Source organism: Trichosurus vulpecula, chromosome 5, assembly GCF_011100635.1.
Source record: "Trichosurus vulpecula isolate mTriVul1 chromosome 5, mTriVul1.pri, whole genome shotgun sequence".
Lineage (NCBI taxonomy): Eukaryota > Metazoa > Chordata > Mammalia > Diprotodontia > Phalangeridae > Trichosurus > Trichosurus vulpecula.
In genome coordinates, this window is record NC_050577.1 from 160243878 (window position 1) to 160258359 (window position 14482).

The following is a 14482-nucleotide window of genomic DNA, read 5'->3' on the forward strand; positions in this document are numbered from 1 at the left end:
AACCTATGTGAACTAGGGTTTCTTGTTTCTTAAGCAGGTCAAAGACTCTCGATTTAATCAAAGAAACAAAGGCCAGACTCATCAAAGGCACTTGATTACCTCAGTGCTCCAAAAGGGAAAACAGTAAAAAGTCCTACCCTAATTATCATTACAAGGCTGCATCATGTAGCTTCCCATATGAAACACTTTATGATATACTCTTGTTTCTATCATCAACATTCCCACTCTACGGGTGAAAAAAATAAGGCTTTGAGAGGTTTAGTGACTTGCCCTAGATAAGTACCAGGACCCTACTTTTGATCTCCTGCCCAAATTCAGGGGTCATTCCACTTTAGGAAGAACTTTCTATGTTAATGTAAGTTCTGTGCCAGACCAGCTGTGCCAGGCCAAACATGAGGAAATCTTTGGGCAAAGAAAGCCAAATCACCATTTCTCTTATTCCTTGTGTTTAACTTTGGTAAATCTGTTTGATATTTCAAAGATAATGGGTAATTTGCCAGTGACCTAGTGACCTAGATATTTTTCAGAATTGTTAAGGACTAGAGGTCAACTCTCCTAACACCATCGTTTTACATATGAGCAAATTGGAGTGTTATAGAGGTGAGTCCACCTCCCCTAGGTCAGGCAAGTAATTATAATAAGCTAAAGTAATTATAATAAGAGCTTACATTTAAATAGACTTCTTGCTTTACTTCCTGTTCAGTTGTTTTTCAGTTGTGTCTGGCTTTGTGATTCCAGTATCTTTTGTGTAAGATAATGGAGTGGTATGCCATTTCCTCCTATAGTTCATTTTATAGATGAGGAAACTGAGGCAAAATAGTTAAGTGACTTGTCCAGCATCACACAGCTAGTAAGTGTTTGAAGTCAGATTTGGACAAAGGAAGATAAGTCTTTCTGACTCGCAGCCCTGCACAATATCCACTGAACCACCTAGCATTTCTAAGAGCTAGAGGATACCATTGACTCTATTTTATTGATGAGCTAGTTAGGTGTTTGAGGTAGGAAGTAAGTCCAGGTCTCCTTGATTCCAAGTATGGTACTCTATCTTTGCTGTATCTGTAGTAACAAAGGTAGGATTTGATCCTAGGTATTGTGATACCACCAAAAATTGCCACAAAAAAATGTATACACTAAACTGCTACCCACAAAAATATGTATGTGTATAAATAATATATATATAGTTATATTTATGAATGTAGCACATATACATATGTATTTTACAGAGTTATTTGCTGTACAAATAAGCTTTATAAGTTAATCACACAGTGGTCTATCAAACTATAAATCAGAGAGCTGTGTATCGCTGTATAAGCAAAATGAACGTTCAGTTACCAATCCTCCTCCCGCATTTGATTAGTGGTTGACATAAGGGATATTGGTAATGTCTCATAGAAACACATAGATTGAAGATATGGACTTGGTAATCATCTATGTGATTATGATAATTGAAGCTGTGCAAATAGCTGAGATTGTCAAGGGAGAGTGTACAGAGAAAAATGGAGAAGAGATGATAACATAACCTTGAGGAACATGCATTTAAAGGTTCAAGGAAAGGAAAATAAGATAGGGATAAAGACAGAGAAGTAGTTTGTTGAGAGTTAGGAAGAAGAGCACATTGTGTGTGTGTGTGTGTGTGTGTGTGTGTGTGTGTGTGTGTGTGTTGTTTTATAAAGAAACAGGGGCAGAGAGTTTTTAAATGGAACGGAGTGGTTAAGTGGCAAATGCAGGTGAAAATGGAGGAGGGGTGAACCTACTGAATTTGGTGATTAGACGGTCATTGTTGACCCATGAGAAAATAGTTTCAGTGGGATAGTGGGAATAGAAGCCAGATAATAGGGGTCTGTGGAGATCAAGGGCCTGTGGAGATGAATGAGCATTTATTAAGCTCCTGCTATATTCCAGGCACAGTAGGTTCTGAAAACCCAAAGAAAAAATGAAAGAGTCCCTGATTTCAAGAAGCTTTTTCATTCTACTGGGGAAAATTTACTTACATCAGTACAAAACATAAGCAAAATAAATATATGATAATATTTCGGGGGGGGAAGGAACTAAACAAATTTTTAAATTTAGATTGAAGACGAAAGTTGACTTGTTTTAATTTTTAAGATTGGAAAGACCTGAGTATATTTAGGAGTAGAAAAAATTGAAGATGCTTGAGAGAATGGATGATTACAGGAGGGAAAAAGGAAAGATTGAGTGAGAATGCTTAGAAGTGTGGAGGAGAAGAGTAGCGGAATTGAAAGCAATCTTATTTGAGTTGCTTCTATCTCTTCATAGAAAATAGATCAAGTTATTTTAGAATGCTTGAGGTCAGGATAAGAGTTGATATAGTCAACACTGGACATATGTTTTTATAGCACTCTATACTTGTTTTGTTATTTCAACTGCTTCCCAACTCAGCATTAGTTAGGATTTCAAATGAAATTATATATATGAAAGCATTTTGTAAAAATTTGGTCAAAATGTCAGATCTCATCATTATTATTCACATTTATCATTTCTTGTCATCATCACACATTCAGTGGATCCAGATAGACTGGGAGAAGAAATTTTGCATAATGATTAGAAAGCTGAAGTTGGTGTCAGGAAGACTTAAGTTCAGATCCAGCCTTGCATACATCCTGGCTTCATGGCCAGTGACGATAGGTTACTTTCTTGACTTCTCAGTGCCCCCACTCATCTTTCCAGGATCACAAACTACAAAACATTTGTCAGTCTGCTTTGGCAAACAACCAAAAAGATTTTGCTTTGTTTTAGTCATATTGGGAGTAGGAGAATCAAAGAAGAGATAAGACCTTGACTTTGGGTGAATGGAAAAATGATACCTAATAAAAAGAGAGACACTGTTCAATTCTTATATTTCTTCTCTTTTCTCTGCTAAACAGAATGTCTTTTCAATAAGATGTGACCAAGAAACCCAAGCAAAACTAAAGACTCATGAGTGTTGTTATGCAGATAAGGAGATAATTGAAGAGTACCTGTTGGTCTTTGATACATTCAAGTCACCTGTCTTAGGTGAACTACATTCTCTGGTACTGAAAGAATTGGTAGCTATGATTACTAAGCTATTGTCAGTGATATTTAAAGAGTCATGGATTTAGAAAAAGCACCACAATATTGAAAAAGGACAAATGTTTTGAATGTCAACAAGAGGAAGGTGAATAGATGGTGAATCTGACTTAGATTCCCAGAAAAAATCTAAAATGAAACATTAAAAAGATGGTTATTAAACATCTAGATAGGAAATAAGGATTAAAAACAAACCAACCAACCAACCTGTTATGGCTTAATCAGAATTGGTAATGGCAAACTAACTTCATTTATGTTTTTGTGGTAGGATTACTAGATTAGTAGATGAGAGAAATTCTGTGGAATTAGTTAATCTAGATGTTAGCACAGTTCTTGATAAAATCTCTTACTCTCCTCATGGAGAAGATGGAGAAATATGGATTTAACCACAATATAGTTTAGAACTGGTTGTATGACTGGACTCAATGAGTAGTTTGTTATATTGTCCAGTGTCAATATTTCAGGAAGCCTTCAATGGATCTATAGTTGACTTTATTCTATTTGACATTGTTTATTAATGATTTGGATAATGGTATAGAAGGCCTGCTCATTAAATTTGGAAATGAAACAAAGCTGGGATGGATAGCTAACACAATGGATGACAGAATTGGAATCCAAAAGGATCTTGGCACAGTAGAAATTGGGGTGAATCTAATAATATGTGATTCTATAGGAATAAATGTAAAGTCATATTTGAGCACAAAAATCAGTTTCACAAATATAAGATGGGGAAGCATGGCTATATAGCTATTTTGTCTGGAAAAAAATATCTGGACATTTTATTGTATTACAAGCTCAGTATGAGTCAATGGTATGACAGCTAGGAAAGCATAGGGCAGAGCTTCCAGGAAGAGAGGAGATAAGAGAACCATTCTACTTACCTCAAACATCATCTGAAATCTTACCTTCCTTTATGGGAGTAACAGGTTAGAGAGTATTAAAAGGCAACTAGGATGGTGAGAAGTCTTGAGTCCATGTCGTATAAGGATGTGTTGAAGGAAATCAGCATACGTAGCCTGAAGAAGAGAAGACTAGAGATGGGGAGCATGATAACTGTTTTCAAGTGCTTGAAGGATTGTCCTATGGAGGAGGCATTAGACTTGTTGAGTTTGGCCCCAGGGGGTAGAACCACAAGGATGGATGCTACAAAGGGGCAAATCTGGATATGATGTCATGGAAAAAAAAAAACAAAAACAAAGCAAACACTTCCCAACAATTAGAGCTATCCCAAAATGGAAAGGTCTGCGTCAAGAGATGGTATATTTGACTAACCTACTTGTAGGTTGTCAAAGAGAGGCCGAATGACCACTTGTTGAGTATGTTTTAGCAGGAGTTCCTTTTCTGTAAAGATTGGAGTAGATTGTCTTTGAAATATCTTACAATATTTAAATTATTTAATTGATTTTGTAGGGGGGAATTTCCTCTTAGGGAAACTATCTCTACCACTGAAATCACAGGCTGGACCAAAAGAAAAAAGACAAGACATGGAAACCCCCTGTAAGAGATGAAGCTCAAGAAATTGGTGAAAGAGTGGAACAAGATGGCAAATTAGGGACAGCCACCTAGCTGAACTCTCCCAGAATTCCCTTCCAAACAACTTTAAAATAATGACTCGAATCAAATTTTGTAGCAGCAGAGCCAAGAAAAGGTTACGGTAAGAAATTTTTATGACCTTAGAAAATCTCAGAAGAAGACAACAATGTAAAAACAGCTACAAACAAACCATCAGAGAAAAATGATAGTTGGACTTAGCCCAAGAATTCCTGGAAGACTTAAAGAAACAGATGAGTGGTAGAGGAAAAAAATGGGGGAAAAATGAGAATGATGCAAGAAAATTATGAAAAGATAATTAATAGCTTGGTAAAAAGAGGCACAAAAATACTAAGGAAAATAACTCATTAAAAAGGCATAATTGGCCAAATGGTAAAGGAATTACAAAAATTCACTGGAGAGAAGAACTCCCTAAAAACCAGAACTGGCCAAATGGAAAATGAGGTACATGATCTCACTAAAGAAAATAATTTCTTAAGGAATTAGGATTAGGCAAGTAGAAGTTAATGACATGATGAAACATCAAGAAACAATAAAACAAAGTCAAAAGAATTTTAAAAATAAAAGAAAGTGTGAAATATATCATTAGAAAAACAACTGACCTGGAAAACAGATCAAGGAGAGATGATTTAAGAATTATTAGACTATCTGAAAGCGTTGATAAAAGAAAGCCTAGACAGCATGTTTCAAGAAATTATCAAGGAAAACTGGCCTATTTTAGAGACAGAGGGTAAAATATAAATTGGAAGAATACACTGATCACTTCCCCAAAATGAAAACTCCCAAGAATATCATAGCCAAATTCCAGAGCTGCCAGATTAAAGAGAAACTACTTCAAGTAGCCAGAAAGAAATAATTCAAATATCATGAAGCCACGGTCAGGATAACATAAGATTTAGCAGCTTCATGTTAAAGGAGTGGAGGACTAGAAACATAATATTTCAGAAGGCAAGGAAACTAAGATGAAAACCAAGAGTAACCTACCCAGAAAACTGAGTAAAATCCTTCAGGGGGAAAATGGATATTTAATTAAATAAAGGACTTTCAAGCATTCCTGATGAAAAGATTAATGCTGCATAGAAAATTTGACATTGCAACACAGATTCAAGAGAAGCATAAAAAATTAAATATGAAAGAGTGATCATAAGGGACTTGATAAAGTTAAACAGTTTGCATTCCTATATGGGAAAATGATACATGTAATTCATAAGAACTTTATCATTATTAGGGCAGTTAAAAGGAGTTTATGTGGACAGAGGACGTGGGTGTGAGTTGATTACATTGGAATGATCTCCAAAAGAGTGAAAGGATAAGAAAAAGGGATGCCCTGGAAGAAGGGGGAAGGGAGAAGTAGGTTGAGGAAATTTTTCTCACATAAAAGAGGCATATAAGGAAGAGCTTTTACAATGCGGAGGAAAATGGGAGTGGAGGTGGCAGGCAATGCTTGAACCTCACCCTCAAAAGAATTGGTTCAAAGAGGTATATCAGTAAGGCAATATACACAACATCAAAGATAATCGTGAAGATGCCTATATAGTTATGTATCGCAAAGTATGATAGACTCTCCATAAAGAAGGTAGAAGAAGTATAATATTTATTCAGACACCAGAGAACCATATCCCATAACCAAATGTTCAGCTCCCACAGCCACTTAGCCCACTTTATCATAGCAGCAAGGAACCCAAAACACGATATCACAACATAGAGCCTTATCATCCCAAAACCTCTCTGACCACCTGCTGGGGTCTTCCCCAAAGCAAACTCACAATACAGCTAAGTCAGCCTGTTCAGCTCTAACTATCATGATGGCAGCCATTTGCAGCCATAACTGCTCTCTCTATATATATGATATTTCCTGTGACATAACTTCCTTTTCCTGTTAGGAAGCTCCTCCCACCACATTGACTTAGGCTTCCTGTGACATAAGAAGGTCACATGGCCTATTAATAGGTGGAAAAGATCTTCAAATCTAAATTGCTGCTACAAGAGGGACGTATACACACACACACACACACATGCATACACACACAAAATTATGCATAGAAATGTTAACTTACCCAGTAGGGAAATAGGAAGGGAAGGGGATAAGAGAAAGGGGGAGAAGATAAAAGGGATGATGGATTAAAGGAGACAGTGGTTAGAAGCAAAAGAGATTTTTGAGGAGGGATAGCATAAAAAGATAGAAAAAAAGCAGAAGAAATGGGTTGGAGGAAAATATATATTTAGTAATCATAACTGTGATTTTGATAAGCTCACCCATAAAACCAAAGTGGAGAGCAGAATGGATTAGAAACTACAATTGAACAATATGTCATTTACAAGAGAAACACTTGAAACAGAAAGATACACGCACATAAAATAAAGGGCCGAAGCAGAATCTAATATGCTTCAGCTAAAGCAGGGCTGTCCAAAATGCAGCCCGCGGGCCTGCAGTGTGATTTATGTGGCTGGCCTACAAGCATAGAAATTTACATAAATGCTTTAGTAAATGAAGCTGAGCTACCCCAGAGCTCTCACTAAAATGCAAATCAAAATATATTGTCTATTTTTTCAATAAAAACCTAAGGTTGGACAGCCCCAAGCTAAAGTTAAAAAAGGCAAGGGTAGCAATCATGATCTCAGAGAAGGCAAAAGCAAAAAATAGACATAATAATCAGGGAAACTACGTTGTGCTAAAATGTACCAGACAATGAAGTAATATCTAAAAAATTATAGCAAGTTTCTCTGATAAATGCCTCATCAAATATATATTTACTATAGAACAGAGGCAAATTTAGAAAAATAAGAAAATAAGAGCCATTCTCCAAATTGACAAATGGTCAAAGGATATAAATAGGCAGTTTTCAGGAGAAGAAATCAAAGCTATTTATATTCATATAACAATGCCATAAATCACTATTGATTAGAAAAATGCAAATTAAAACAACTGAGGTTGGTACCTCACACCTATTGGAAATTACAATTGCTGGAGAGAATGAGGGAAAAATAGGGACGAATGACCTGATGAGTGGATTAGTGAACTGGTCCTAGCATTATGGATAATGGTTTGGAACTATGCCTAAAATACTGCTTATACATTTTGACCCAGCAATACTGCTGCTGGGTCTATATTCCAAAGAGATTTTTTAAAAAAGGAAAAAGGAACTATATACATATGAAAATATTGACAGAAGCTCTTTTAGTGGTAGCAAATAATTGGAAATTGAGGGGATGCCCATCAATTGGGGAATGGCTGAACAACTTGTAGCATATGATTGTGATGAAATACTATTGTTTTATAAGATATGATGTGGGGGTGGTTTCAGAAAAACATGACAAAAACTATATGAAGTGATGTGAAGTGAGAAGAACTGGAAGGTCATTGGGCATAGTAACAGAAATGTTCTAATAATGATCAACTGTGAAACACTTGACTGCTCTGATCAAAATAATTCTGGAGGATTAATGATTTTAAAAAAATGCTATCCATCTCTAGAGAGAAAACTTATGACCTCCGAGTACAAATTGAAGTATAGCTTTCTTACTTCCTTTATTATTCTTGCTTTTTTGGAAATGTTGCTAATATGGAAATATGTTTTGCGTGATATCACATGTATAATTGATATCATATTACCTGCTTTCCCGGTAGATGTGGGAGGGCGTGGGAGGAAGGGAGAGAATTTGGAATTTAAAAAGAAAGAATGCTAAAAATAAATAAATTCGAGTAAATAAATAAATGAATACTTAAGATATTTTTTCTTTATTTACTGCTTTAGTATATATTTTGTTATGTTAATTCTTTGATGAAATTTTGTTTAAGAACATATGATATGAGCTTTTCCAGTGCCACATCTACATTCCTCCAAACTTTTTAATTTTCCCCTTTTCTCTGTGGTCTCAAAGGGAGAAGTATCCCCATTCCTTATAAAGGTTAATCCTTTCACTAAGTCCCAACCCCTCCTGCCTCATATAGACATTAAATGACTCACTTAATATCTCCAACTTCTCTGTGACATATCTAGCATGCCAATCTTGGCCTTTTCTGACTACATATAAGGCATCAAACAAGTTCATGAGCTTCTGGTCATTTAGCTTGGAACAGAAAGCATAGGGACCCTTGCACTGAAGGGTTTGGGAAATTCTTTAATATGAATGATGGCTAACAGTTGAATCCTAAAGAAAGTAATTCTGTTTGTATGAATAGATTATTTGAATATTGTCTTCATTGTTGATATTGGTACTCCATAGAAAAGACATTATAGAAGATACATCATTTTAACCAATTTGAATGTTCTTTACTAAGTTAATTCTATTAATGCTTTGTAGCAAATAAATCTTTTTGCAACTACTGGTATATCCATGTCGGTTTTCAACTTTAAAAACATTTTGAACTCAGGAATTTATCAACAAGCCCAACTACTTTAGCCAGGACTGATTAAAAAAAAAGCCATGGGATAATCTTACTGTTGCTAAAACCCAGTCCCCTTTATTCCCAACCACACACAAATTTCAAGGCATTGGTTTTATTACTTGTGCTATGAAATCTGCACATATTAGCAGTTTCAAATGCAATTCAGGGGTTTGTTTTAGACCCTAGGGTTTGGCCACCAGGTCACATTCACTTCCATCCTTTTAGGAACTAGAAGCAAATAAAAAACAAAGGTTCACTGTTCATATAATGCTACTGGTTCCAGAGACAGTCTACTCCAATCCTCTGATTTTATATATAAAGAAACCAAGGCCCAGAAAGGGGGAAAGACTTGTCCCATGACATAGGTAATTAGAAGAAAAACTGGGATTTGGGCCTGGGTTTTCTCCCTTTTTCCATTATACCACACTCCTACCCCCCAGTACTTTAAAGATGCGTTAATACTTCAATGATGTGAGTTATGCCTCCCTTCTTGCAATGGCATTATGCCTTAATAGACAGTCTCTTAAAATTATTTTTAAAGTTGTTTTGAGAACTTTTGTTATTACTGCTGTTGTTTGTTATATTGTGGACATTTGCTGCCATCTTCACTCCATCCCTCATCTCTAACCTATAGAGAACTGTTCCTTGATACAAAGAAAAACAAGCAGAGTCAGAGCAACCTGAACTGACAGTGAATGCAGCATTTCATATCTATATAATCCCCTACGTCTCTGTCAGTAAGTGATAAATTTATCAGTTATGCCAGAATTAATATGGATCATTACCTTTAATCTTAATTCAGCTGCATTTTGTTGTTGTTTCCATCTATCTCACTGTAGTTATCATATATATTTTTACTATTTCTGTTTACTTCACTCTGAATCAGTTCATGTAAGTCTTCTAATTTTTTTTAGTATTTACTGTTATCATTGTTCTTATAGCTTTTCAGCTGTATTCATATACAGTAATTTTTTAGCCATTCTCCAATAAATGGGCACCTACTTTTTTCCCAACATTTTGACTACTACGCAGAGTATTATACTGCATCATAGATGTTATTGGAGCTTGTGTCTGCTGACATCAGGTTTGACAACCCAAGATCACTTTGACATGAAGAAGAGGCATTAGGTGGAGCTTTAGTGGAGTCTCTAATGTAAACTTTCAGAAAATAGAGAAAGAATATGTTCCGGGATAGCCATTGTTTTAATAATTTCAAGGAAGTCTCAACTTGTTAACTATATTCAAGGTTTATTGAGGGGGAGAACGTGTTGTTTTCTTTACCCCCCCCCCCTTTTTTGATCCATCCTCCCTGTGTCTATACATAGGTAACAAAATGGACATAGTTAAAAAAAGGACAGGGGGAGTACTTAGCTAATCTCTACTAAATGATTGATTGACTCCAAGATGCATTTTAACTTTTTTTTTTTGTCAGGGGCATCCAAGTTTCTAGAAACATAATGTTTCTTTCACCTTCCTTTGTGTGATTTAACAAAATTTAATTACATAAAGGTTTGATGATAATTCCGTATCCCTAGGCTTACTGACAGGCTGCAAATACAATAGAACAAAGCAATAAGATTGAATTACAATTTAAAACTCCACTAGCTTTGACCAGTGTGCCTTTTTTTCTTCCTACAAAGTCCCCAGCATCTGTTGAATGCACACTATAGGTTGTATTGTCCACAAGTGTTGGCAGAAATATGAGAGAGAGCATATTTTCCTCACTGCCCCTCACACCCTTTGATTGGAAAGTTCCCCTACTTTATTTGGACATTTTCCATTATATTTCTTATAGCATCCATATGCTGGCTTTTTATGCCTATTAATGTTTTCTTTTCTCTGGGCTGCCTTCCAAATGCACTACTTTGAAATATGGAACTCCTTATTTAGTTATATAGCCAATATCGAAAACCTCAACTAAGAAAAGGTTTCCACCACAATTTTCAGGAGGTGCTGTTCAGATCAATCAAAGCACTCAGTCACTGAGTGCAGAAAAGAGTCTTACATCAGCTCAGGAAATCCACCACATACAGCCCATACAAAAGTGAACAGATCAGAAGACACAGAATACAAACCACCAGAAGGAGAAACTGAAGCCAAGCTCAGCAGCAACAGATGTAGAATAAATGCACTTATTGACGAACTTCCTTATAGGGGTTGTATTTATGTTTTTACTTATTGGGCTCAGATTATATCTCCCTGCCAACTGCAAATGCTGTTGATTTAATTCATGTGACAGCTCTACCACACATTGTAGTCCTCTGAAATACAGAGGACAGAGGGGGAAAATAGACTAGTTTTTGCTGAAGATAAACAAATTTAAGCGTCAAACACAGGCTCTTTTGCTCAAGGAAGGTTTGTGGCTAAGAAGAACTGTGTTGCCTGCTGAAAAAAGAGTGTAGAAAAAGATACATTTGGACAGGGATAAATGATGCTGCTTCTTCCCCAGATGTCTGCAGAGTTTCCTTGCCAGAAATCACAGAGCATTGGATAAAAGTTTCCAAGTAATGCTTACCAAAGCTCTGTGAAAAAGTGAGGCACATAATGACTTCATCATCTCGAAAGAGTATTCATAATGAACCAGACACTACATCATTACTCAGAGAATATCATTCAGAAAAAAAAAAAATCAGAGGAAACCAGAGTTCTGGCATTTGGTGAAGCAAAGAAGGCTGACTTAAGCAGAACCTATCCCATTGTTTCTTAATTCAGCCCTGCTTTTGTGTTTCCAATGAGGGCATTCCATCTCCACTTTGAAAGAGGTAGACATTTTACAGTAACTGGTTATGTCCCTTCTGAAACTGATCCAAGGAACCCTGGTTTGAATCCAAGTTGTGTCCCCCAAGATGCCCAGGAGAGAGAATATAGTCTATACTTAGGTTAATATGAGATTATACATTACAACTGATGAACTGGCAAGTCTCATGACTACTTTAAGTGATCTGGTGCACTCAGAGAAAAATAAACCTATAAGAATTAACGTGAGGAAAGCAGGAGAAAAGATTGATTTAGAATTCAACAACCCTTTCAGACAATGATGCAATCATAGTATTGGGTGGAACCCCAAGGGGGTCATCAGTTCTAGTCCTCATAGCCAGGCAAGTCATAATTATCCAACAAAATGCTGCTTAACTTTTTTTAAGGTCTCAGATCTCAAGGGCCAGTAATTCTACAACCTTCTTTAGTAATTGTTTTAATGTTAATCCAAAAGTTATTACATATATTTACCAAACCTGTTTTATTATAATTTAAAATAATTTCCTTGATCTTCTTTACAGATAGGAATTAACTAGGTAATATCTTTGTCATTATATACTTGAAAACTATTAATGAGTCTCTCCTAAGTGTTAAAATAATCTAGTTAATTAGCCTTGATTGCTTTAATTTTTCTTTTTGGCCTAATTTTTGATATCTCAAATCTTTTATAGTTTGATTAGATGAAAACTGTCCTAAGTAAATTAAAAATGGCCTGAAAGTGCAGAAAACAGTAGAATTATCACTTTCTGGCTCTTACATATTCCTATCCATATTTTGACCCTTTGGTGAACCATTTCAACTGTACACTATCCATTTGCCTCAAGTACCTTGCCCCTTTATCCTGTTACTAATGTTTCCCCACCAAATCTCTATCTTGCATTATTCTCACTATCTACTGCATTTTTTCCTACCCTTGTGCTTCTGGGCCCTCACTGCAACAAAACAATTCTCTTATACCTCTCTAATTGACTCTTTATCCCAACTCACCACAGTGGCTTTTCCAAAACATTCATCTCTCTTCAAGCTTTCCATTCCTCACCCCTCTTAACTAAGAACTTTGCCTCAAATTGCATTTTTTTAGAAAGGCCATTTGCTAAGAACTCCCTCTTTTCCCTTCCTCTTCATCTCTTATTATTCGGATGCTTTCCTTCACTGTCTCTTTCTTCATCTCATATGTCTCACTCTTTTCTGTTCCAAGGAAAACCTCACAATATGCGCAAGAGATTGCATTCCATAACACATTCTCCATCAGATTTTTTCTTCTATCATTCCTTCTTTCATTAATAATTTTCAATCTGTTCCTCTCTACTGGTTGCTTCTCTAATGCTTAGAAGTACATCCATGTCTCTCTTATCCTCAAAAAAACCCCTCACTTGATCTGTCTATTGTCACTGGCTTTTATCTCATGTTTCATGTCTATCTTTCCATGTGGTTAAACTCCTTGAGCAGATTATCTAAAACCAGTGCCTCTACTTCCTTTCCTCTCATTTTCTTTTTTATTCTTTGTTGAGTTTCCAATTTCATCAGTCAACTGAAACTGCTTTTTCCAAAGTTACTAATGATCTCTTAATAGCCAAATCTAATGGCCTTTTCTCAGTTTTCATCCTTCTTGACTTCTCTGATGCCTCTGATGTTGTTAATCAACTTATTTTCTTTGATATTTTCTTCTCTCCAGGTTTTTTGTTTCAATTCTCTCTCCTCAGTTTTCTCCTACCCATTGGAGAGCTCCTTTTCAGTCTTCTTTGCTGGTTATCCAACTAGGTCATGCTCCCTGACCTATCCTCCAAGGCCCGGTCCTGAGCCCTCTTCTCTTCTTCTTCTAGACTATTTCACTTGATAATCTCAACAAGTTTTCATGGTTTCAATGATCTCTATGCTATTAATTCCAGTACTAACTTCTCTCTTGACCTCCAGTCTTTCATCTCTCACTCCCTACTAGCCATGTAGAATTAAATATCTATAGATATCTTAAACTAAAATTATCCAATGTTGAACTCATCTTTTATTCCAGGCCTTCTCTTCTTTCCAATGTCCTCTTATTACTGTCTACTGTACCATTGTCTTTCTAGTCACCCAGGCTTACAACCTAGCTGTCATCTTCAGCTCATCACTCTCTCCCCCTCCCCAATCATTTGCCAAGTCCTATTATTTGTACCTTCCTAAGATCTGCCACACATGCCCTCTTCTCTCATCTGACCCTGCCACCACCCTGTTCCAGACCCTTGCTCTTTGCCTCACATGTGATATCCAGGTTTCTCCCCCTGCTGACCTCTTGTGCTTTTGTAGATGTCAACTGGAAACTCCCATTATATCCCAGATTTAGTGTGATGTGTTTATGATAGTAATACAACTATATCCTGAGTATTTTCTAATTGGCCAGGCAAAGACAACAAATCACAGAGAATAACTTGTAATTAAAGTGGAATAATAAAGTAAACAATGAGAAAAAATAAAATAGTGGAAATATGCTTTCATTTGCTTCTCTAGTTTTTCTCCCATACACAGAGGAGTACAATTTTCATGTATCCCTACATCAGTGGGAGAAACAATACTTCTGACACAGCTGGCTCATCCTCATAGCATTGGATCTCTGTGAAACATCTCTGTTATCTCCCAGCAATCAGCTGTGCTTTACTGATGTTCCATTCTTGTCTCTGCTGCCATCTGCTGGAACTGCTTGGTCTTGTACTTGAAAGGGAGTGTTATTGCAGATTT